Source organism: Manis javanica, chromosome 2 (assembly GCF_040802235.1).
Source record: "Manis javanica isolate MJ-LG chromosome 2, MJ_LKY, whole genome shotgun sequence".
Taxonomy (NCBI): domain Eukaryota; kingdom Metazoa; phylum Chordata; class Mammalia; order Pholidota; family Manidae; genus Manis; species Manis javanica.
The window spans coordinates 154,365,285-154,387,603 of record NC_133157.1 but is presented as its reverse complement, the minus strand read 5'-3'; the positions used below and the strand labels follow the sequence as shown (position 1 = coordinate 154,387,603).

Genomic DNA, 22,319 nt, shown 5'->3' with positions numbered 1-22,319 from the left:
GGTATTTTGTTGAAATGATGATAGGCAAATCAATTCAGTTCATAAGATATTCAGGATACCTACCCTTTAAAGGACTTCAAAGGGGAGGAAACACTATCTTTATTCTTCATTTTAAGTTCTTTGAGTTACAGAATAATAAAACCAAAGCACTGAACCCAGCTTTCACCTTGAGACAGTGGCTGAACCTGGTGAATTGAGAATTACTTTTCATCATCTTGTGCAGATGAGAACAAGATCACCACAAATGTCATATAGAGTCAGTGTATAGCTATATGAAATATGCCTCCAGAGTTGTGCAGTACATAATTCATATGGCTTTGGTTGGGAAAGAGGCCAAAATCCAGAGCTTGCTTAGATGAAGAATCTTATAGGAAGCTCTCCACATAAAACTAGTACTCAAAATGGGTATGCACACTCAAAATCATCATACTCCTGTATCTATAAGGAAATTTGTTAGTCTTGAGTTTTCATGCTGAGATGACGGAAGAAAGAGCTCCCCTAAAAATGTTTAATGGCAAGCCAAGGAACATACATAGTGGCAGACCAAATTTACAATACCTGTGTGTCCTAAGAAACCTCAGGCTGATAATTTAGTTTAAAATAGTCCAGTACAAGATGTGCTCCCAAGCACCTAGCAGAAGTGAAACACCCATCTTCAACTCAGGCCTCAAAGAATCTCTAAAAAATTGTAGGAAACATGAATTCATAGTAAAAATAAATAGACATAGGAGAGAGAGGGAGATTGAGAGAGATTTAAAAGGAAGGAGGGAAAGGTCACATGTAGAAACAATGCATACACTGAGAGCCAGTAAAAACAACAGAAAACCAAATCAGATGTACAAACCCTTTAACCAAGGGATATACCTAGGTTATGTATATATACCTAGAAAACTCTAGTACCCATGTAACAGGAAAAATGTACAAGAACATTCATAACAGCACTGTTGTTATGGCAAAAAGTGGAAACTACCCACATATCCATTAACAGTAAAAGGGTTAAATAAATTATGGGGTATTCTCACAGAGGAATATTATTCATCAGTGAAAATGAGTGAAAGATAGTCATGATATGAATGAATCTCAGAAATAAAATGGGGGAAAAAGCAAACTGAAGGTAAGTGTTGCATGTTAAGTCCATTCATTGAAAATTCAAAATTATGTTCATCATCCACTATGATTAAAATATTTCAACAAAGTGGGTATTTTCATAAAAGCCATATGACAAACCCACAGCTAACATCATATCATATTCAATGGTCACAAGCTAGAAGTTTTTCCTCTAAGGTCAGGAATCGGACAAGGATGTAAATTTTTGCCATTTTTATACAACATGGTATTAGAAATCCAAGCCACAGCAATCAAACAAGAAAAAGAATTAAAAGGCATCCAAATTTGAAAGATGTAAAGCTATCACTATTTACAGATGATGTGATACTGTATTTGGAAAACCCTAAAGACTCCACCAAAAAAAAATCCTTGAAATAAGTGAATTCAGTAAAATTTCAGGATGCAGAATTAGTATACAAAGATCTGTTGCACTTCTACACACTAAAAACAATCAGAAACGGAAATTAAGAAAATAATCCCTTTACAATTGCATCAAAAAGAATAAGAAATACATAGGAATAAATTTAAACAAGGAGATAAAGACCTACACTCTGAAAACTATAAGACATTGAAGATGACATGGAATAAATAGAAATAAATGGAAAGATGGATTGTAAGAATTAATATTGTTAGAATGTCCATACTACCCCAAGTGATCTACACATTCAGTGCAATCCCTATCAAAACATCAATGGCATTTTTCACAAAATTAGAACAAATAATCATAAAATTTGTATGGAACCACAAAAGACCCTGAATAGCCAAAGCAATCTTAAGAAAAAATAAAAAAAGATGGAGTTATTACACTCTTGGATTTCAAACTATACTAAGGATTATAGTATTCAAAATGGTATGATACTGGGACAAAAACACACACATAGGTCAGTGGAACAAAAGAGAGAGCCAGAACCCATGCTTATGTGGTCATTAAATTATGACATGGAAGCTATTAAATACAATGGGGAAAAGACAGTTTCATCAATATGAAATAGTCTCCCAGTATTGGAAAAATTGGACAGCCATATGCATAAGATAAAACCGGATCACTTTCTTAACACCATATTAAAAAATAAACTCAAAATGAATTAAAAACCTACATATAAGACCTGAAATCATACAACTCCTAAAAGAAAACATATGCAGTAAACTCTCAGACATTGTCTTAGCAATATTTTTTGGCTTTCCTTAGGCAAGGGCAATAAAGGAAAAAACAAATGTAATAACATCAAATTAAAAAGCTTTTGCACAGTGAAGGAAATCATAAACAAAACTGAAAGGCATCCTAGAATGGGCGAAGATATTTGCAAATTATATATCTAATAAGGGGTTAATATCTAAAATAGATAAAGAACTGATACAACTCAATATTTTAAAAAAACCCAAACAAGCCAATTAAAAAAATGGGCAGAAGACCTAAATAGACATTTTTCCAAAGAAGATATACAGATGGCTAACAGACACATGAAAAGAAGCTCAGCATCATTAAACAGTTATAATTTATAACTGTATATCACAACCTCAATGATCTATCACCCCACACCTATCAGAAAGACTAGTATCAAAAAGACAAGAAATAATAAGTGTTGGCAAGGATGTGGAAAAAAGAATTCTCATGCACTGTTGGTGGAAATGTAGATTGGTGCAGCCACTATGGAGGTTCCTCAAAAAATTAAAAATAGAATGACCATACTATCCAGCAATTCCACTTCTGGGTATTTATCCAAAGAAAAAAAACACTAATTTGAACAGACATAGTGCCCCTATACTATTTACAACATTATTTACAACATTATTATTTACATATTATTTACAACATTATTTACAACAACCAAGATATGGAAGCAACCTAAGTGTCCATCAGTGGATGAATGGATAAAGAAAATGTGATTACATATATGTACAATGGAATCTAATTCAGCTATAAAAAGAGGGAAATCCTGCCATTTGCAGCAACATGGCTAGACACTGAGTGTTTTAGCTAAGTGAAGTAAGTTAGAAAAAGACAAATACTGCATGACCTCACATGTGGATTGAAAAAAACAAACTCAGAGAAAGAGATCAGATTTGTGCTTATCAGTAGCAGAGGGATGAGGAATGGGAAAACTGGAGGAAGGCGGTTAAAAGGAAGTTACAAATGTCCCGTTATAAGATAAATAAGTACTGGGGATGTAATGTACAACATGATGACTATAGTTAATACTACTGTATAGTATATTTCAAAGTTGTTAGGAGAGTACATCCTAAAAGTTCTCATATAAGGAAAATCATTTTTTCTTTCTTTTGTATCTATATGAAATGCTGGAGGTTAACAATTGTGGAAATCATTTAATAATATATGTAAGTCAGATCATTATGCTATAAACCTTACACTTATACAGTGCTTTATGTCAATTAAATATCTCAATGAAACTTAAAGAAAAACAATAAAATGTCCATTAAATATCTCAATGAAACTTAAAGAAAAAAAATGATTTAAAACGAACAAGGAACTTAAAAGATAATGGCAACAGAATACACATTCTTCTCAAGTGCACATGGAACATTTTCAAGAACAGACCATATACTAGGCCACAAAAAAAGCCTCAGTAAATTAAAAAGATTGAAATTGTACCAACCAGTTTCTCAGACCACAAAGGTATAAAAGTAGAAATAAATTACACAAAGAAAATGAAAAATCCCACAAACACATGGAGGCTTCACAACATGCTCCTAAATAACCAATTGATCAATGACCAAATAAAAACAGAGATCAAGCAATATATAGAGACAAATGACAACAATAATTCAATACTGCAAAATCTATGCAACGCAGCCAAGGCTGTGCTAAGAGGAAAGTATATTGCAATACAGGCCTACCTAAGAAAAGAAGAACAATCCTACATAAGCAGTTTAAACTCACAATTAATTAAACTAGAACAAGAAGAACAAATGAGGCCCAAAGTCAGTAGAAAGAGGGACATAATAAAGATTAGAGCATAAATAAATAAAATTGAGAAGAATAAAACAATAGAAAGAGCTGGTTCTTTGAGAAAATAAACAAAATAGATAGACCCCTAGCCAGACTTAGTAAGAAAAAAAGAGAGTCTACTCACTCACATAAACAGAATCAGATATGAGAGAGGAAAAATCACTACAAGACAGTGCAGAAATACAAAGAATTATTAGAGAATACTATGAAAAATTATATGTTAACAAAATGGATAAACTAGAAGAAATGGACAACTTTCTAGAAAAATACAACCTTCCAAGCTTGACCAAGGAAGAAACGGAAAATCTGAACAGACCAATTACCAACAACGAAATAGAACTGGTAATGAAAATACTACCTAAGACAAAACCGCTGGATCAGATGGCTTCACTGCTGAATTTTATCAAACATTTAGTGAAGACCTAATACCCATCCTCCTTAAAATTTTCCAAAAAGTAGAAGGAGAGGGAATACTTCCAAACTCATTCTATGAGGCCAGCATCACTCTGATACCAAAACCAGGCAAAGACACCACAAAAAAAGAAAATTACAGACCAATATCCCTGATGAACATAGATGAAAAAAATACTCAACAAAATATTAGCAAACAGAATTAAAAAACACATAAAAAAGATAATCCATCATGATCAAGTAGGATTTACTCCAGGGATGCAAGGATGATACAACATTTGAAAATCCATCAACATCATCCACCACATCAACAAAAAGAAAGACAAAAACCATATGATCATCTTCATAGATGCTGAAAAAGCATTTGACAACATTCAACATCCATTCATGATAAAAACTTTCAATAAAATGGGTATAGAGGGCAAGTACCTCAACATAATAAAGGCCATATATGACAAACCCACAGCCAACATCATACTGAACAGCGAGAAGCTGAAAGTTTTTCCTTTTAGATCAGGAACAAGACAAGGATGCCCACTCTCCCCACTTCTATTCAACATAGTACTGGAGGTCCTAGCCATGGCAATCAGACAACACAAAAAAATAAAAGGCATCCAAATTGGCAAGGAAGAAGTTAAACTGTCCCTGTTTTCAGATGACATGATATTGTACATAAAAAACCCTAAAGAATCCACTCCAAAACTACTAGATCTAATATCTGAATTCAGCGACATTGCAGGATACAAAATTAATACACAGAAATCTGTGGCATTCCTATACACTAACAATGAACTAGCAGAAAGAGAAATCAGGAAAACAATTCCATTCACAATTGCATCAAAAAGAATAAAATACCTAGGAATAAACCTAACCAAGGAAGTGAAAGACCTATACCCTGAAAACTACAAGACACTCTTAAGGGAAATTAAAGAAGATACCAATAAATGGAAACTCATCCCATGCTCATAGATAGGAAGAATTAATATTGTCAAAATGGCCATCCTGCCTAAAGCAATCTATAGATTCAATGCAATTCCTATCAAAATAACAACAGCATTCTTCAACGAACTAGGGAAAATCGTTCTAAAATTCATATAGAACCACAAAAGACTTGGAATAGCCAAAGCAATTCTGAGAAGGCAGAATAAATCAGGGGGCATTATGCTCTCTAACTTCAAGCTCTACTACAAAGCCACAGTAATAAAAACAATTTGGTACTGGCACAAGAACAGACCCATAGATCAATGGAACAGACTAGAGAGTCCTGATATAAACCCAACCATATATAGTCAATTAATATACAATAAAGAAGCCATATACAATGGAGAAATGACAGCCTCTTCAACAGCTGGAGTTGGCAAAACTAGACAGCTACATGCAACATAATGAAACTGGATTATTGCTTAATCCCATACACAAAAGTAAACTCGAAATGGTTTAAAGACTTGAATGTAAATCATGAAACCATAAAGCTCTTAGAAGACAACATAGGCAAAAATCTCCTGAATATAAGCATGAGCAACTTCTACCTGAACGCATCTCCTCGAGAAAGTGAAACAAAAGCAAAAAAAAACTCATGGGACTACATTAAACTAAAAAGTTTCTGTATGGCAAAGGACACCATCAACAGAACAAAAAGGCATCCTACGGTATGGGAGAATATATTTGTAAATGACATATCCGACAAGGGGTTAACATCCAAAATATATAAAGAACTTAGATGCCTCACCACCCAAAAAGCAAATAACCCGATTACCAATGGGCAGAGGTTATGAAGAGACAGTTCTCCAAGAAGAAATCCAGATGGCCAACAGACACATGAAAAGATGCTCCACATCACTAATCATCAGGGAAATGCAAATTAAAACCACAATGAGATATCACCTCACACCAGTTAGGATGGCCAGCATCGAGAAGACTAAGAACAACATATGCTGGTGAGGGTATGGAGAAAGGGAAACCCTCCTACACTTCTAGTTGGAATGTAAGCTAGTTCAACCATTGTGGAAAGCAATATGGAGGTTCCTCAAAAAACTAAAATAGAAATGCCGTTTGACCCCGGAATCCCACTCCTTGGAATATACCCAAAGAATACAACTTCTCAGATTCAAAAAGACACATGCACGCCTATGTTTATCGCACCACTCTTTACAATAGCTAAGGTATGGAAGCAACCTAAGTGTCCATCAGTAAATGAATGGATAAAGAAGATGTGGTACATATACACAATGGAATACTATTCGGCCATAAGAAAGAAACAAGTCTTACCACTTGCAACAACCTGGATGTAGCTGGAGGACATTATGCTCAGTGAAATAAGCCAGGCAGAGAAAGAGAAATGCCAAATGATTTCCCTCATTTAAAGCAAAACTGAAGGAACAAAATAGCAGCAGACTCAGAGACTCCAAGAATGAACTAGTGGTTACCAAAGGGGAGGGGTGTGGGAGGGCTGGTGGGTAGGGAGGGAGAAGGGGATTGAGGGGTATTATGCTTAGTACACATGGTGTGGGAGATCACCGGGAGAACAGTGTAGCACAGAGAAGGCACATAGTGGATCTGTTGCATCTTACTACACTGATGGACAGTGGCTGCATTGGGGTATGGGCGGGGACTTGATAATATGGGTAAATGTAGTAACCACATTGTTTTCTCATGTGAAACCTTCATAAGAGTGTATATCAATCATACCTTAATTTAAAAACAAGTAATGGCAATATTCTTTTTATGAAAGGTAGAAAGTCAAATCATAATATGTTTGTATGTATTTAATACTTAATAAAATCAGTAACAGATAAAAAAGTTAAGTGAATTACTCGCTAAACCTCAACCAGTTACTAGTAGAGTTGGAGCTTGAAATGGGATTGTCTGACTCCAAAGCGCTCTGTCTTAGCCACTAGCAGCATATTGCTGTGGAGACAGCTGGCATAAAAGGCTGGTAATCAGCTTCCCTATTTCCCTACACTTTGTGTGTACTGATGCGTTGCTTAGATCTGTGGTGTCCTCTACTCTCTGCCATGGTGAATTTGCAGGGAGTAAACCTTCTTCTTTTCTAAAGGAAGAGTGTTTAGTTTCTTTCTCTAGAAAAATCTTGGTCCACCCCTTTCCTCTACTATATATGCTTTCAAATTGATTTGAGATTTACAAAATGTAAAATTAACCATCTTAAAGTGAACAGTTAAGAAGCTCTTGCTTCTGAATCTTGTTACTTTCTCTCTCTCTCTTTCTCTCTCTCTCACACCTGCCCCCCACCCCACACAAACAGTTCCAGTCCCAGGGAATGGGTTCTATCTGTAGATAGTCTAAAAGTCCTCTTGGCTAGTAGAATTCATTAATAAAATTAATACACTCACAATATACTAAATGTGTCATTTACCACCTCCATCTAGTTGCAAAGCATTTCCCCAGAAGGAAAACCAGTACCCATTAAGCAGTTGCATCCTGTCCCTCCCTCCCTCCTACCTGGCCCTGACACCCACCAATCTGCTGCCTGCCTATATGGATTTATCTGTTCTCAGTATTTCATGTAGATGGAATCATACAATACTTGTCCTTTTGCGTCTGGCTTCTTTCACTTAGGATAATGTTTCTAGGTTCATCCACATTGTAGCATGTATCAGTACTTCATTCCTTTTTTATGGCTAAATAATATTTCACCCTCTACTTTTTTACATTTTCCTCCTGGATTTCTCTCAACTCCTTTTCCCCTCTTCCTAATTAAATCCTACTGCTCTTGTTTAACAAACTGTCTGAAATTCCTGCTGCTTTCCATTTGTCACATTACATTTTGATGGTATGAGCCCTTGTCTGAGCATATCCCACTTTGGGGTTTGCAACTATGATCACTGCACAACTTCTGCTCCATTCAATTCTCTGATAAAACTATTCAATAGAATGCCCAATATAACTATATCTGCCTTGCCCAGCATCTAGAGCACCATTTGTCACCTTATCCACAGGATATAGGGAGATACTATGCTAAATACTTTGCTGGTATCAAGAGTCATCCCTTCTAGAGTTCTCCATACCCGTAATCTCCTCTGTCTTCTGCTCATACTTTAAGTTCTTGACTTTAAATGTCACTTCCTCAGGTAAGCTGCATCCAGATCATGTCCTCTAGTGTTCCTCATCATAGCCCCTGTGTTTCTCCTTTGTCAGGCTTATTGTACCTGTTAACTAGCTGTTTCTGTGATTAACATTTCTCTCCCCATCTCCTCTGCTAGATGGTAAGGCCCAAGATGGGAGGAAGTGTCTTTTGTTTCTCTATTCCTTAGCATAGTGTCAGGCAAATATTAAGTGCTCGATAGATGTTTGCTGTTGAAAGAGTGTCTTGATAAATAAATCTGTCTAGTAAGTTTTTCACTGAACCTCGGCAGCCAAATATCAAAGAAATCTTGGGTCCTTTGAGCTGCTTTTGGGCAGTTTTCTGGGATGATTTACTTGTCCTGCCTCCCCTGCCCCGCCCCAAAGCTAGATGATGCTTACTTGATATATTCACATAAAGAAGAAACAAAAGACTTTGGACTAGTTGCAAGAATTATTTTCCATGAATTATTTTTAGAAATGGTTCTTTTTGACTGGGTGAAAGGAGGTAAGAAGGAGATTGGGTGGGGGTTGGTGAAAGAGAAAGGATGAGTTTAATCTCTTCCTTTGTGCCTTGGGCAGTAAAGTGTGATGAATGTTAAACAGCAAATGTAATAAATGTCTCAATATCTTGGCAAAGAGCAAGAGACTAATTACAAGCCATATGGCCTTTTCAGCTTAGTGGCTGTGAATTTATTTGGGTTATATCCAGTGAGTAGCAAGAACAGTTAAGCAATCAACAGATTTTTCTATGCACTGAATCTCACACTTTTAGATCCAAGGGCAACATTATAAAATCTTTTTTTTTAAGATACTTTATTCCCTCTCCTTCCAAAATAAACAAGGAAATCATGACTCCACAAGGCATCTTTAAGGCTTAACTAGGAGTTTTCAGTCCATTGCCTTCAGCTTGGAAAAAAAGGAACTAATTTGGCTCTTATATTATTGGTTTGCTTTGCCAGGGTGTTCAGAAATAACTGGTTACCACTGATGCCCTTGCTTCTGTATCTTGTTACATTCACTCTCTCTCTCTCTCTCTCTCTCTCACACATACATACACACATACACACACACACACACACACACACACACACACACACACACACACACACACACACACACACACACACAGTTCCAGTCTCAGGGAATGGGTTCTATCTCAGGATAATGTAAAAGTCCTCTTGGCTAGTAGAATTCAGATTTCATTGCAGCCTTCAGGCAACAGAGGAGTATAGGGTCTAAAATGAGATTGTTTTAAAAATAACACTCAAAATTTCACAAAATGGAACTTCTAGTTTGTGAACATTTCAAAGGAAGGGAAATAACCTAGTATCCATTACTTTTACCTTTCAAGTTTCACATTTTCCAATACAATAAAGGGGGAACGGAATCACCGCAGATACTTTCTCTTCTATTTGATCCTGATTGATTTCTTAAAAATATGGAATTCCCCTGTGTTCCTAGGATCCCACTAGGAGTATGTTTTTATTTTGACAAAGAGATAGGAATCAGTTTACAAGTTCTACAGGTTACAAGTTCTGAATATTGAACATACCATGGTTTTTAACTTTCTCCCCTTTTCTTAAGGGTAGAGGCTGGATTATAATTTCACATGGTTGAAAGAGACACAATAACCAAAGTAAATCTTTCCTCTCTAGTACCAATTCCCACCCTGTACCACTACTCTCAAACAGAAACTGGTACCATGTTACAGTATCAGAAGGTACTTTAGGCTTTAGCTAGTGTCAAGAAGTAGGCGTGTTTGAAAAATGCCAAAATAAAAAATAACCAAGAGAAACCATAAGCTTTAGATGTAAAACTAGAATTATTAAACTATGTCAAGGCAGGTGAAAAACATTTCTAATTGCTTTCTATAAGCCTATCAGTCAAAGAAAGGGTTTGATACTTCAAATCTGAATTTTCATAATTAAGAAATAGCTGCACGTCCTATTTCCTCTTCTTTATTAGTCTAGTAAGGCATAAGGAGACAATAAAGCATTATACAGCTATAACTTTTATTCTGGAGAGAGAATTATCTCATTAGCTTTAGTATACTTCGTATCTTGGCATTTCTGGAAAGTCAGAGAGAAATATACAAAAGAAACATTAATCATACTTCTTTAAAAATCAAATAAGTGAAAAATAAATTTCCTTATAGTCTTTATATACTGGCCAAATCTCTAAGTGCACTATAAGCTGTAGTATAGTATTTAGATGAATAATTAATATAAAACCTTTGCTCCCCCCAACTCACCCTATCATCTTAATTAGCCCTCCACTTCCCTAAAAGCAGAGCATTACATTCTGTAGGCATTTTTCCTATTCCTTGCCAGTGAGTATCAAGCTTGGAATCCAGATTTATTGCCCTTTCAGAAAACATTTTGACAGTACTGGCTATATAATTTGCAAAACCGGTTGCAAAATGAGAATGTAGTATAAAAGATTAAAAGACTAAGAATTTCAAATTTGACAGCAGAGCAATAAACAAAACGTTGGAAAGCCTAGCCAGTGTAATTAGTCAAGAAAAAAGGCATACAGATTTGAATGAAAGAAATAAAATTGTCTCTACTTGCAGATGACACGAATTATCTACACAGAAAATCCCAAGGAATTTATGCACAACACAGATACAGATTGGTAGGGGAGCTTAACAAGAACACAGCAACAAGTCAACAAAATAATTGTAAATATTTGGGATGAACAATTGAAAAACAAAATTAAACACCAATACCATTTATAATAGCTCCCCAGAAAATGAAATACTTAGTTATCCCTGTAACAAAACATGTATCAGTTCTGTATATTGAAAATTATAAAACACTCATAAAAGAAATTAAATGAGACTTAAATAAGTGTAGACACATACCATTTTGGTGGATTAGGAATTTCAATATAGAAAGCTGTCAGGTCATCACAAACTGATCTACAAATTTAATGCAATTCTAATTTAAAAAATCAGTACTTTTCTATGATTTAGATAAATTATTAAAATTTATACGGAAAGTCAAAAAAACTAGAATAGCTGAAAGCTATTTTGAAACTAGAATAGTTGAAGCAATTTTGAAAAACAACAAGACTGGAGGAATCATACCAGCTAATTTTGAGACTTACTTAAAGGTGCAGAGAGCAAGATAGTGTTTTATTGGAGAAGAAATAGACATCTAGATCAATGGGACAGAATAGAGTCCATGAATAGACCCACAGAAATATGGTCCATTGACTTTTTTAACTAAAGTATCATTCATATATACTATTATGAAGGTTTCACATGAAAAATATTGTGGTTACTACATTCACCCATATTATCAAGTCCTCCCCATACCCCAAATAAGTCACTGTTCACCAGTGTAGTAAGATGCCACAGAGTCCTACTGTCTTCTCTGTGCTACACTGTCTTCCTTGTGACCCGCCCCCCCATGCCATGTGTACTAATCAAAATACCCCTCAATCCCCTTCACCCTCCCTCCACACCCACACTCCCTCACTCTTCCCCTTTGGTAACTGCTAGTCTCCTTCTTGGAGTCTGTGAGTCTGCTGCTGTTTTGTTCCTTCAGTTTTGCTTTGCTGTTAACACTCCACAAATGAGGGAAATCATTTGGCACTTGTCTTTCTCCACCTGGCTTATTTCACTGAGCATAATACCCTCTAGCTCCATCCATGTTGTTGCAAGTGGTAGTATTTGTTTTCTTCTTCTGGCTGAATAGTATTCCATTCTGTATATGTACCACCTCTTCTTTATCCATTCATTTACTGATGGACACTTAGGTTGCTTCCATATCTTGGCTATTGTAAATAGTGCTGCAGTAAACATAGTGGTGCATATGTCTTTTTGAATCTGAGAACTTGTTTTCTTTGGGTAAACTCCTATGAGTGGAATTCCTAGGTCAAATGGTATTTCTATTTTTATTTTTTTGAGGAACATCTATATTGCTTTCCATAATGGTTGAACTATCTTACATTCCCACCAGCAGTGTAGCAGGGTTCCCCTTTCTCCACACCCTCGCCAGCATTTGGTGTTCTTAGTTTTTTCAATGCTGGCCATCCTAACTGGTGTGAGGTGATATCTCATTGTGGTTTTAATTTACATTTCTCTGATAATTAGCAATGTGGAGCATCTCTTCATGTGCCTGTTGGCCATCTGAATTTCTTCCTTGGAGAATTGCCTGTTTATATTCTCTGCCCATTTTTAAATAGGGTTATTTGCATTTGGGGTGTTGAGGCATGTGAGTTCTTTTTGTATTTTGGATGTTAACCCCTTGTTAGATATGTAATTTACAAATATATTCCTCCATACTATAGGATGCCTTTTTGTTCTACTGATGATGTCCTTTGCTGTATAGAAGCTTTTAGTTTGATATAGTCCCATGTGTTCATTTTTGCTTTTGTTGCTCTTGCCAGAGGAGATGTGTTCAGGAAAAAGTTGCTCATGTTTATATTCAGGATATTTTTTCCTATTTTTTCTTCTAAGAACTTTATGGTTTCATGACTTACATTCAGGTCTTTGATCCACTTCAAATTTACTTTTGTGTATGGAGTTAGACAATAATCCAGTTTCATTCTCCTACATGTAGCTGTTCAGTTTGCCAACATCAGTTGTTGAAGAGGCTGTCATTTCCCCATTGTATGTCCATGGCTCCTTATCATATATTAATTGACCATAAATGCTTGGGTTTGTATCTGGGCTCTCTATTCTGATCCATTTATCTATGGGTCTGTTCTTGTGCCAGTACCAAATTGTCTTGATTACTATGGCTTTGTAGTAGAGCTTGAAGTTGGGGAGCATAATCCCCCCAGCTTTATTCTTCCTTCTCAGGATTGCTTTGGCTTTTGGAGTCTTTTGTGGTTCCATATGAATTTTAGAACTATTTGCTCTAGTTTGTTGAAGAATGCCATTGGTGTTTTGATAGGAATTGCATTGAATCTTTGCATTGACTTTGGCAGGATGGCCATTTTGACAATATTAGTTCTTCCTATCTATGAGCATGGGATGAGTTTCCATTTACTGGTGTCCTCTTTAATTTCTCTCATGAGTGTCTGGTAGTTTTCAGGGTATAGGTGTTTCACTTCCTTGGTTAGGCTTATTTCTAGGTATTTTATTCTTTTTGATGCAATTGTAAATGCAGTTTTCTTGATTTCTCTTTCTGCTAGTTCATCATTAGTGTATAGGAAGGCAACAGATTTCTGTATATTAATTTTGTCTCCTGCAACTTTGCTGAATACAGTTATTCTGGTAGTTTTGGGGTGGATTCTTTAGGAATTTCTATGTCCAATATCATATCAACTGCAAACAGTGACAGTTTAACTTCTTTCTTACCAATCTCAGTGCTTTTTATTTCTTTGTGTTGTCTGACTGCTGTGGCTAGGACCTCCACAACTATGTTGAATAAAAGAGGGGAAAGTGGGCATCCTTGTCTTGTTCCTGATCTTAAAGGAAAAGCTTTCAGCCTCTCACTGCTAACTATGATGTTGGCTATGGGTTTGTCATATATGGCTTTTATTATGTTGAGGTACTTGCCCTCTTGCCCTCTATACCCATTTTGTTGAGAGTTTTTATCATGAATGGATGTTGAATTTTGTCAAATGCTTTTTCAGCATCTATGGAGATGATCATGTGGTTTTTGTCCATCTTTCTGTTGATGTGGTGAATGATGTTGATGGATTTTTGAATACTGTACCATCCCTGCATCCCTGGAATAAATTCTACTTGATCATGATGGATGATCTTTTTGATGTATTTTTTAATTCTGTTTGCTAATATTTTGTTGAGTATTTTTGCATCTATGTTCATCAGGGATATTGGTCTGTAATTTTTTTTGGTGTTTTTTTGTCTGGTTTTGATATTAGAGTGATGCTGGCCTTATAGAATGAGTTTGGAAGTATTCCTTCCTCTTCTACTCTTTGAAAAACTTTAAGGAGGATGGGTATTAGTTCTTCACCAAATGTTTGATAAAATTCAGTGGTGAAGAAGCCATCTGGTACAAGGGTTTTGTTCTTAGGTAGCTTTTTGATTACCAATACCATTCCATTGCTGGTAATTGGTCTGTTCAGATTTTCTGTTTCTTACTGGTTCAGCCTTGGAAGGTTGTATTTTTCTGGAAAGTTGTCCATTTTTTAGCATATAATTTTTCTTAATATTCTCTCATAATTCTTTGTATTTACGTGGTGTCCACAGTGATTTTTCTTTCTTATTTCTGATTCTGTTTATGTGTGTAGACTCTCTTTTTTCTTTGTACCTCTGGCTAGTGGCTTATCTATTTTGTTTATTTTATCAAAGAACCAGCTCCTGCTTTCATGGATTCTTTCTATTGTCTTATTCTTCTTGATTTTATTTATTTCTGCTCTAATCTTTATTATGTCCCACTTTCTACTGACTTTGGGCCTCATTTGTTCTTCTTTTTCTAGTTTCATTAATTTTGAATTTAGACTGTTCATATGGGATTGTTCTTTCCTGAGGTAAGCCTGTATTGCAATATACTTCCCTCTTAGCATGGCCTTCACTGCATCCTATGTATTTTGTGGTGTTGAATCATTGTTGTGATTTGTCTCCATATATTGCTTGATATCTGTTTTTATTTGGTCATTGACCCATTGATTGTTTAGGTGCATGTTGTGAAGCCTCCATGTGTTGGTGGGATTTTTCATTTTCTTTGTATAATTTATTTCTAGTTTCATTCTTTTCTTGACTGAGAAGCTGGTTGGTACAATTTCAATCTTTTTTAATTTACTGAGGCTCTTTTTGTGACCTCGTATATGATCTGTTTTTGAAGAAGTTCCATGTGCAATTGAGAAGAAAGTATCTTGCTGCTTTTGAGTGGAGTGTTCTGTAGATGTCCATTAGGTCCATCTGTTCTAATGTGTTGTTTGATTGCCTCTGTCTCCTTATTTTATTTCTGTCTGGTTTATCTGTCCTTTGGAGTTAGTAGAGTGCTGAAACTGCTAAAATGAATGCATTGCATTCTACTTCCCTCTTTAATTCTGTTAGTATTTGTTTCACACATGTAGGTGCTACTGTGTTGGGTGCATAGATATTTATAATGGTTATATCCTCTTGTTAGACTGACCCATTTATCATTATGTAATGTCCTTCTTTGTCTCTTGTTACTTTCTTTGTTTTTGAAGTCTATTTTGTCTGATAAAAGTACTGCAATTCCTGCTTTCTTCTCCCTATTAATTGCATGAAATATGTTTTTCCATCCCTTCCCTTTTAGTCTATGTATGTCTTTGGGTTTGAAGTACAAACTTGTAGGCTGCAAATGCATGGGTCTTGCTTTTTTATCCATTCAGTGACTCTATTCCTTTTGATTGGTGCATTCAGACTACTTACATTTAGGGTGTTATACATAGGTATGTACTTATTGCCATTGCATACTTTATATCTGTGGTTACCAAAGGTTCAAGGGTAACTTCCTTACTATCTAACAGTCTAATTTAACTAACTTAGTAATCTATTACAAACACAATCTAAAGTTTCTTTTTCTCCCTCCTTCTTCTCCTTCCTCCATTCTTTACATATTAGGTATCATATTCTGTACTCTTTGACTGTCCCTTGACTGACTTTGGGGTTGGTTGATTTGATTTTGCATCTGCTTAGTAATTAATTGGTCTGCTTTCCTTACTATGGTTTTATTTCTTCTGGTGATAGCTATTTAGCCTTAGCAAAACTTCCATCTATAGCAGTCCCTCTAAAATATACTGCAGAGACACATTGTGGGAGGTAAATTATCTCAGCTTTTGCTTATCTGGAAGTTGTTTAACCCCTCCTTCAAATTTAAATGATAGTCTTGCTGTGTAGAGTATACTTGGTTCAAAGCCCTTCTGCTTCATTGCATTAAATATATCATGCCACTCCCTTCTGGCCTGTAAGATTTCTGCTGAGAAGTTTGATGACAGCCTGATGGGTTTTCCTTTGTACGTGATCTTATTTCTCTCTCTGGCTGCTTTTAATAGTCTGTCCTTTTCCTTGATCTTTGCCATTTCAATTATTATATCTCTTCATGTTGTCTTCCTTGCATCCCTGTGTTGGGAGATCGGCCACCTCCATGGCCTGAGAGACTATCTCCTTCCCAGATTGGGAAGTTTTCAGCAATTACCTCCTCAAAGACCCTTTCTATCCCCTTTTCTCTCTCTTCTTCTTCTAGTACCCATATAATGCGAATATTGTTCCATTTGGATTGGTCACAGTTCTCTCAATATTCTTTCATTCCTAGAAATCCTTTTATCTCTCTGTGCCTCAGCTTCTTTGTATTCCTCTTCTCTAATTTCTATTCCATTTACCATCTCCTCCACTATATCTGAACTGTTTTTAAATCCCTCCAGTGTATGTTTCATGTCTGATACTGTATTCCATAATGATTGGATCTCCATCTGGAATTCTTCCCTGAGTCCTTGAATATTTTTCTGTACCTCTTGGGCATGTTTACGATTTTTATTTTGAAATCTCTTTCAGGAAGATTGATGAGTTCAGTTTCACTTTGCCCTCTTTCTGGTGTTTGTGGGATTTTGGTTTGAACCAGGTTCCTTTGACATTTCATATTTGTATGTGGCACCCTCTAGTGCCCAGAAGCTCCACTCTCTGGAGCTGCTCAGCCCTTGGAGTGATGGGGCTCTGGTGCCTTTCAGGAGGAAAGAGGTGTTTCCTGCTTCCTGACTGCAGTACCTGTCTCCACTGCAAGGGCCAGTGGTCTGAGCATGCAGGGAGAAGCCTCTATTCTTTGCACTATTAGCTGCCATCTGGGTAGCCTGGTGCAATCATGGGGGCAGCCGGTTTTGAGCTGGTGCCAAGCCAAGAGGAAGGTGCAGAAGGTGACATATCACAGTGGGGGACCTTGGAGCTGCATAGTAGGCTAGGGGCATGGAGCACCTGAAGCTCCTAAAAGTTCCCAACCTGCTGGGCAGAGTGTACCCAAACAATTTTGTCCATCTGTCCTTTCTCCTGAGCAGCAAGCTCTGTGAAATCCTTGCCCCTTTAGCAGCCCTCTCACTGTTAGGAAGTCTCTCAGAGTGCCCACCTTTCTTTTGTCCCAGAGTTGCCAGATATGGATCCCTGTTTTTCACAGGTGACTGGCATCTCAGCTTCTCTAAGTATTCCACCTGTCTTAGTTTTCCAACCCCACTAATCTCCAGAGCACCATGTAATGTAAGTTTATGCTCCCAGAGCAAATCTCCAGGGCTGGATGTTCAGCAGTCTTAGGTCTCCACCCCTTCCCTGCTCTGTTTCTTTTCCTCCCTCCAGTGAGCTGGGGTGGGGTAAGAGCTTGAATCCCTCTGGGTCACAGCTTTGGTATGTTATCCTTTTCATTGAGGTCTGCTGTTTTCCCCACATGTAGACAGTCTGCCACAGCCTTCTTTCCTGTTGCTCTTTCAGGATTTGATGTATTTGTTATATTTTCATATTATATGTGGTTTGGGGTGGACGTTTCTGTCTCACCTCTCATGCCGCCATCTTTAATCCTTTGGGGTATTTTTTGGCCAATTGATTTTTGACAAAAAGACAAAGACAATTCTATGGAGAAAGGATCATCTTTTCAGCAAATGATATTACAATTAAATTCCATATGGAAAAAAGAAAGTGTCAGTCGAAATCTCATTACCTTACACAATATGAAGTCAAAATGGGTCATAGATACAAATATTAAAAATAAAACTATAAAGCTTTTAGAAAACATAGAAAATCTTCTTGACATAGAGTTATGCTAAAATTCTTAGACAAGATATTAAAAGCATAATCCATTAGAAAGTGTTCATAAATATTTTCCCTCTGCGAAGCAGCATAAAAATAACAATATGTAGATATGATAATATTTTTGTAACACAACCAAAACTCCATATATTTACACAAAAAATTTAATAATTGTTTTTATCATTGGAAAGCTGGTGCTAGGAGGTTGGTGTAGACTTAACTTTGACTCTGTACCCTCCTGTGGTGGTTGACTTTTTATGAGTATCTCTTATTTTCATACAAGGCCCCAAACCTCCCCACTCTTGGCAGCTTTCAAATAAGGTCAGGCAGCAGTCTGCTAGAAAAGCTGTGGAGAGATGATAATTGACTCTGTGGATTCCTTACAAGTTTAAAATTCTAAAATTTTATGATCCGGTACAACATAAGATAATTAAATTCTGTAAGTGAGAAATGTTTGCCATGTTTTATTTTACTTCAGAATCACTGAAATAAAATTCTCAAAGCCCCAGTGTCTCACCAGTGCCTTCTGATGGACTCAAATCTTGATGTATGCTGCATATCATTTGTTATAAATAACTTGACATCTGAATGACTAGTAGCCCCTAGTGCATTTTCTTTAAGTGGGCCCTTTTCTTTTGAAAAACAGAAGAGACCACAGTCCATTTATTGGTTCACAGTCTAGAAAGCATAGTCTTCACATGAAATCTGCTTTTTCATCCCTACAAGCTTTAACTTACATTAATTTTACTTGTAAACTGCTTTAAGTCTCCGAACTAGTGGGGTGAAAATCTGAAACCAACTAATGCACCTAACTGCAAATAAGGCATAAAGTCTCATAATGGAAGATTAGAACAAGGAGAAGTGATGGATTTACCATGCAGTTAATGAAATTTAAAGCTTCAGGGAACTTCATCCATGCAGTCCTTTCGAAGGACCTTTTGGGGCCCTAGCAATGTGTTTACTTTATTGTAGATTTGCAAAAGTAAGATCATTTAACCATAGTCAGCAAATACACTGTCTTTCCACTTAGACTTTTCCTCTGTCATGTTTTTCTTCTTGATGAGTAATGACAGAAAGGCTGTGGAGATTTGGGGGAAATTTACAGCTAAGAGGAAGTAGAGTTGGGGATAGGTTTCATTTGAGTTTAGTTGGGTATATTTGTGTAGTTTGCAACAACTTTGTATATAGTTAGTTATTGATGGCCATACTGGCATAGGAATGGCTTTAGGAATCTCCTATAGCTCACTGTGCCAACTCACTTGCTGAGGAGACATGAAGATCCATGCCCATGGTGGTGTCACTATATGAATATGTCCAGTAGGTTCTGATCCTGGAATTACTGGATGATATAGGGGCAACAGTGTTTAAAATGTTCAGAGTCAAAAAGTGGTCTATGGAAAATTCCCTAATCCTACATCTTATATATGACATAAACTAGACAGGAGTTTTCCCAAATTTGACAACAATCCTTAAAAATTTAATCATCAATAATGTGTTGTAAAACTGAAAGAAAAATTTCTAACTACCAATGACAAACAAAATTTGATCAAAGATGCTAGAGGAAAGACAATTATTTTTCTGGTCTTCCTAGAAAAAATGATATAAAATTATTATTAAGTGAAGAGACAAACAATGACTATGCATCCAGACAGCATGGAGGAAAGTATTATAGAGATGAGTCCAGCAGTTAATTAACCCATTGCTATTTTTCTAGATTATGTGATAATTATGGTATTTGTCAGTTTTTGAACTTTGCAATTTATTGTGATTTCTTTTTCTCATTCTAAGTAGATTCTCACTTTCAGACCTAACTTTCTATTTGTAATTTTGTGTTCTTTTTCTTAGGGAAGACTGCCCAAATTGTGTAAGTTTCAGCTCCTACAAATTCTGGATCAATTCTGTGTCTTAAATATTTAGGAATAGGATAAAACTTTTCCTTTTGGTTAAAGATTCTCAGTAATACAGTCAAATAGGATTATGATTTACTTAGTTTAGAATCTGACCTCTGCAATGGAATTGGTAGCTCTGGGGTGTCAGAACTGAGGCATATAGATTTATCACTAGTCACCCTGCAGAAGGGAAACCTGGGTGGAATTGGCACTGAATATGAATTTCTGTTCCAGGAAAGTAATCTTCTGTAAAGAAGGTGTGAGGAAATAACCTGGTGGAGCTTTTACCTAATTTTAAATACAAGGACCTTGAGGCTTTTCAGAGAAGAGTTAAGTTAGACAGTAAGATAGTAAAGAAGCTAACCTTGAACCTTTGGTAACCACAAACTTAAAGCCTGCAATGGCAATAAGTACATACCTTTCAATAATCACCCTAAATGTAAATGGACTGAATGCACCAATCAAAAGACACAGAGTAATAGAATGGATAAAAAAGCAAGACCCATCCATATGCTGCTTACAAGAGACTCACCTCAAACCCAAAGACATGCACAGACTTAAAGTCAAAGGATGGAAAAAGATATTTCATGCACACAACAAGAGAAAAAAGCAGCTGTTGCAATACTAGTATCAGACAAAATAGACTTCAAAATAAAGAAAGTAACAAAAGACAAAGAAGGACATTACATAATGATAAAGGGCTCACTCCAACAAGAGGATATAACCATTATAAATATATATGCACCCAATACAGGAGCACCAACATATGTGAAACAAATACTAACAGAATTAAAGGAGGAAATAGAATGCAATGCATTCATTTTGGGAGACTTCAACACACCACTCACTCCAGAGGACAGATCCACCAGACAGAAAATAAGTAAGGACACACAGGCACTGAACAACACACTAGAACAGATGGACCTAATAGACATCTATAGAACCCTACAACCAAAAGCAACAGGATACACTTTCTTCTCAAGTGCACATGGAACATTCTCCAGAATAGGCCACATACTAGGCCACAAAAAGAGCCTCAGTAAATTCCAAAAGATTGAAATCCTACCAACCAACTTTTCAGACCACAAAGGCATAAAACTAGAAATAAATTGTACCAAGAAAGCAAAAAGGCTCACAAACACATGAAGGCTTAACAACATGCTCCTAAATAATCAATGGATCAATGACCAAATTAAAACGGAGATCCAGCAATATATGGAAACAAATGACAACAACAACACAAAACCCCAACTACTGTGGGATACAGCAAAAGCAGTCTTGAGAGGAAAGTATATAGCAATCCAGGCATATTTTAAGAAGGGAGAACAATCCCAAATGAATGGTCTAATATCACAATTATTGAAATTGGAAAAAGAAGAACAAATGAGGCCTAAGATCAGCAGAAGGAGGGACATAATAAAGATCAGAGAAGAAATAAATAAAATTGAGAAGAATAAAACAATAGCAAAAATCAATGAAACCAAGAACTGGTTCATCGAGAAAATAAACAAAATAGATAAGCCTCTAGCCAGATTTATTAAGAGGAAAAGACAGTCAACACACATCAACAGAATCAGAAACGAGAAAGGAAAAATCACAACAGGCCCCACAGAAATACAAAGAATAATTAGAGAGTACCATAAAAACCTATATGCTAACAAGCTGGGAAACCTAGAAGAAACTGACAATTTCCTAGGAAAATACAACCTTCCAAGACTGACCCAGAAAGAAACAGAAAATCTAAACAGACCAATTACCAGCAACAAAATTGAAGCGGTAATCAAAAAACTACCCAAGAAAAAAAAACCCAGGCCAGATGGATTTACTTCAGAATTTTATCAGACATACAGAGAAGACATAATACCCATTCTCCTTAAAGTTTTCCAAAAAATAGAAGAGGAGGGAATACTCCCAAACTCATTCTATGAAGCCAACATCACCCTAATACCAAAACCAGGCAAAGACCCCACCAAAAAAGAAAATTACAGACCAATATCCCTGATGAACGTAGATGCAAAAATACTCAACAAAATATTAGCAAACCAAATTAAAAGATACATCAAAAGGATCATACACCATGACCAAGTGGGATTCATCCCAGGGATGCAAGGATGGTACAACATTCGAAAATCCATCAACATCATCCACCACATCAACAAAAAGAAAGACAAAAACCACATGATCA

The 22,319-nt window shown here is 36.3% G+C and overlaps 1 protein-coding gene and 1 long non-coding RNA gene across 3 annotated transcripts in view; one reads left to right on the top strand and one right to left on the bottom strand.

Moving 5' to 3' along the window:
* The window catches only part of LOC118968307 (uncharacterized), a 98,450-nt gene that overhangs the window by 13,874 nt on the left and 62,257 nt on the right, over positions 1 to 22,319 (top strand). The gene's annotated exons all lie outside the window — the stretch shown is intronic.
* Positions 1 to 22,319, bottom strand: part of DNAJC5B (DnaJ heat shock protein family (Hsp40) member C5 beta) — a 60,755-nt gene that overhangs the window by 1,417 nt on the left and 37,019 nt on the right. The gene's annotated exons all lie outside the window — the stretch shown is intronic.